The sequence below is a fragment of the Prenolepis imparis genome, unplaced genomic scaffold (assembly GCF_030444845.1).
Source record: "Prenolepis imparis isolate NDT839.2.m4 unplaced genomic scaffold, iyPreImpa1.0 SCAF_12, whole genome shotgun sequence".
Lineage (NCBI taxonomy): Eukaryota > Metazoa > Arthropoda > Insecta > Hymenoptera > Formicidae > Prenolepis > Prenolepis imparis.
The window spans coordinates 15,409,379-15,414,311 of NW_028141170.1; the positions used below are offsets into that span (position 1 = coordinate 15,409,379).

The following is a 4,933-nucleotide window of genomic DNA, read 5'->3' on the forward strand; positions in this document are numbered from 1 at the left end:
CATTTGAAGGTTAACTTTAAAATCTTAAATGAAAACCCCCATTTTTTATTTGACATTCTTGTAGTTGACATCGAGAGCTTTCCAAAACACTATAATTAAATGTTTTTTCTTTAAGTAATTTTCAAGTTATAAGGCTTGAAAGTTACAGTACCGCCGGGATTTGCATTACCCAAAATGTACCGCGCGGAGGTTGCCCAGTCGGATTTACACCTCTTTTGTGTTCGGAGAACGATCCAGCCAATGAAGGCAAGATCGGTAGTTGATCCAGCCAATGAAGGCAAGATCGGTGGTTGATCCAGGCAATGAAGGCAAGATCAGTGGTTGATTCAGTCAATGAAGGCAAGATCGGTGGTTGATCCAGCCAATGAAGGCAAGATCGGTGGTTGATCCAGCCAATGAAGGCAAGATCGGTGGTTGATCCAGACAATGAAGGCAAGATCGGTGGTTGATCCAGCCAATGAAGGCAAGATCGGTGGTTGATCCAGCCAATGAAGGCAAGATCGGTGGTTGATCCAGGCAATGAAGGGAAGATCAGTGGTTGATCCAGTCAATGAAGGCAAGATCGGTGATTGATCCATAGTAATAATTCAATTAATTAAATGTTCGAAGGTCGCACCGTTGACTTGTTGGCAGTACTGAATACGCCATTCAAAATGTCTAACAGTACGCAAGAGTACATTACGTGGAATATTGCACGCAGCTCGGATTCTTTCCTTCATGTCATCTCTTGTGGTCGGTGCATTCCGGTAAATTACATCTTTGAGGTAGTCCCGCAAATAAAAATCAAGCGATGTTAGATCGGGCGATCTTGCTGGCTATCTTACTGGACCGCCTCTGCCAATCCATCGATTACGAAAGGTATTATTGAGGAAAGCTTTGACCGTATTGGCATAATGAGGACCTGCGCCATCTTGTTGCAACCACATTCTCCTCCTTGTATCGAGGTCAACATCTTCAAGTAAACCCGGAAGATCGTCTCTCAACAACTGTAAATAATTTGCACCATTAACCATGGCATCAAAAAAATAAGGACCAATTAAATAGCCATTAACAATTCCACACCAGACAGTTAGGCTCCAACGATGCTTGTTTCAGGTGAATGATAATTAATTTCACACACTAATTTCGTTTATGTTTTTAACACTTTATTAATTGTATCTTATACTGGTATGTATCTTTATGTATTATAACCGATAAATTTTATTCAAGTTAATAATTATCGTTATTTTCGCGGAACTTCCCTCGGCACGATCTCCCGGAACATTCGGGCGCTCGAGCGTGCGGGTTAAATTACTGAAATCTATCTAACTGGAATGGGCGCCAGGCACGGGAGCCGTGCCGCTACTCCCTGGGACTCCGCGACGCGGTCGCCGCGTCCGTCTCGAATCCGGCACGCCCGATCCAATACCCGCTAAGAGATCGCGACGAGCCAAGGCGCGGCAGCTCGGCCGACAGCAGGGGTTCGGTTTGCGACAGCGCAAGAAGGAGAATAACGGGGCGACTTAGATGGGTTTTCATGAGTATATTTGCATAAATCAGAGAAAGTAATAAATAAGAAAGCGTATTAACGACATAGTATGAATAAAAAACAGAACCATATAAATTCAATATATCGTATTACGACAAACGGACAGTCGGTCGACAGCGGAGACCGGTGAACATAATTGGACAGAATAATATGATCCGCGTTGCATCGAAATTTTCACATACGGATGTCGGCGTATTAGAACTATGCGGAAGTCGCTCGCGCTGCCCGATAATTCGATACTATAAACGTACGGTCACGCGCCGGGACATTAATGTACCCGCGCCGCGCACGTGATCCGCTCCTTCGGCTACCCGCGTGAGTATCGAATCCGGGACTTCTCGCTCGCGCCGATTACCACCGAACTGAGGGTCAGGCCCTTTTCGTATGCCGCCCTTCGCACATTATACGATAACCAGTAACAAAATACCCGCGCTGCATACGACTTTACGAGCTCACCGATCTTATTAATTATACCCGACAGCTAACGAGAAACGTATACTCGCGATACACAAATGAATCGGACAAAATTTTCTATCGCCAAGCTCGGACTGTGGGCTCGCCGAAAAGAGAGAGATTTTCGCGTAATAAGGGGTTCGAGCGAGTCGTCCTCCGGTGGCCGTCACACAAGGCCTCCCGAGAATTTATGACGTGGCGTCGGCCGCCATTTCGGCAATTATTTCGGCAACTACTTTGACTCGGCTCTATTTCGCCGGTGCGACTCGCTCGAACAATCTACCTTCTAAATGGGTCGGGGATGGCGACGACGTCTCACCAGCTTCGTCCTCCGCAACGTCACTCTCGCTTTTATCTCTTTCTGCGCTTCCCTCTTTCTCGTCGTCAGGACCTCTACTCCCTCGCGCGTCTTGCCCGACAGTGACGAGTGGAAGTCTCGCCGGAGACACGCTGGCACCGTATCGCCGAACTAGGCCGCTCGGGGCGCTCCCGTAATCAGGGCCGTGAGGCGGCCCGGAGGATCCCCGCGGTCGTTGTGGCGACTCATCGCTTCCGCGCTCTTTTCTTTACGGGGTCGTTCCTCCATTCCCGTAGGATACGGGCGGGAAAATCTTGCGGCAGCTTACGGGGGCCCGCTTCCGGCCGCCTCGGACACCGGATGTCGTCCGCCGCGAGTCCTCAATCGATCGTGGATCGCATCCGGGTCCGGGCGCCGGGCATGCCATCGGGTCCCTTGCCGTAACTCCGTGGCGGGGCTCCTGCGCACTTCTCGCGCGGAGTGGCCTTCCCCTTTTCCTCAGCTCTCGATCCCTAGGGAAGAGGAGATGGATATTAATTTTACGCGGCATCTACTGTCCCGAAAAGTATTTACAGTCATGATAGTTTAATAGCGGTCTCACCGAGCGTGTTCCGTAAGGCGTGGCCTCCCCTCGTCCTGTTTCTTTCTTTTTGCCGCTTTTCCTCCGGATGAGATGTCGTCGCTTCTCCCTCGACCTTCGCTAATTTCGCCAACAGCTGCCGCAGCAATCGCAACAGCTACGGCAGCACGCAATCGCAACGCGCAGCGGCGGAATCGCGTCCGATTCCGCGCTCGAATCGCTCTCTCTCTTTCTTATCTTAGAGAGAGCAGAGGTCCCAAAATCACCCCCCCGGTCGGGTCTCGCGACCCTTGTGACGGACAATTTCACCAAATGAAAACTGTCACGTCACAGTATATATAAAAGAAAAATTAAGAAAAGTGAGGACTCGGCCTCGAATGCGGTACGAGATCTCGGTCTCGACTTAGAAGATTCGACTTCTTGACTCGAGACAATAGAATACTTGCTTCCTTACTCTACGAACTGCAGAAAATTTGTGTGTCGCGGTCACATCCTTACGAGATACGACCCCTATCGTGAGAGGGGTCATGTGATTATGTCGGTCGCGGATTGGCCGTCGGTGGTGGTACAAAGCTAACTTCGTCGAATCGTGACGTCGCGTGATCGCACGATTATCTCGAGTGGTGTTACAAAGGTATCGGTACGCGTTTGTATTTCGATAGCCTCGCTCGGCAAGGCTTTGTAGTGGGCCCACTCTTTGTCGTCGCGACAATGCTGGTTATCAATCTGCCCCATTCAATGAGGATTAACTGAACTCCAATAGTGACAATTATGTCTATTCATTATCCCAGTATTGTGAAAACTAGCTTCATCACTGAAAAGTACGTAATTAAAAAATTCGTTGTTTCGAATTTTTTGTGATGCCCACTGACAAAACAATAGCCGATCTCTGTGATCCTGCTCGATTAAGGCTTGGTTAAGAGTTATGTGGTAAGAATGATATCTCACGACTTTTAGATGTCTACCAGCAGTCGATTTCGGAATGCCCAGCGTACGTTGAATTTCACGCAAACTTACATGTGGGTTAAAATGCACCATCGCCACAACTGCTATAAAGTAAGGATTCATTACGTGATTATTGTTATCGTATCTTCTTCGTTGACGACGAAGATTTCCTCTCCGAATCCTAATTTCAATTTTGCGTATCCTAGAATGATCCGGGTATTGGCGTCGAGGGAATCGTCTACGATACAATGCTGCTGCTCTTCTGTAATTGCGCCGACATTTTCCTAAGATCAGAAGAATATCGACAATCTCGTTAGGCGAGTAATCAGGCATTTTTTCCGAATTCCGATTTTACGATCGAAAAAATCCAGGAATGTCTGAGAATGTCTCGAGATTGGGAACAAGTGAGAGATAAGTTACTTAAGATGAGATTCCGTATCTGCAACAGGCTACTTGAATAGGATTATTGGTTCAGGACACGTGACGTCTTTCATGCGAATGCCGAAGAAGTTGTCTAAGAGTCAGTATGTCAATTGCTATTGAGCTCCAGTTAATCCTCCTTGGATGAGGCAGATTGATAACTAACTTCTGAAAAATATCTCACCATTCGGCATTTTTTCGTCAAAATGGAAATAAGAAAAACAACTTCCAATGGTCTTGATCTTAACAAATGTTATCAAGATTATGATCTTGAACAATGTTCAAGAGGTTTTAGCCTTTGGTCGGTCGATCATCTTGGGTAATGCTAATGCCGGCGGTACTGTAACTTTCAAGCCTTATAACTCGAAAAGTACTTAATGAAAAAACATTTAATTATAGTTTTGGAAAGCTCTCGATGTCAGCTAGAAGAATGTCAAATAAAAAATGGAGGTTTCCATTTAAGATTTTAAAGTTAACCTTCAAATGACCTTCAAATTTGACCTCAAGGTCAAAGTCAAGGTCACCATCGGATGTCCCCCTCGAAATCCTACGATTGAAAGTCAAATGACAGAAGGAAAAAATTCAGAAACAAAAATTTTATTAATAAATCTCTAAATAAAAAAGACGGAATTTTTACATAGAAAAACATGTTGGAAGAGTTACCAAGTTTTTCTTGAATATCTTAAAAAATATTAGGAAAATAAAAAAA

At 46.0% G+C, this 4,933-nt stretch overlaps 1 pseudogene; it reads right to left on the reverse strand.

The window, feature by feature from the left end:
- Nucleotides 1-587: 587 nt before the first annotated feature.
- LOC145943440 (uncharacterized) lies at nucleotides 588-3,927 on the reverse strand (annotated as a pseudogene).
- Nucleotides 3,928-4,933: the final 1,006 nt, after the last annotated feature.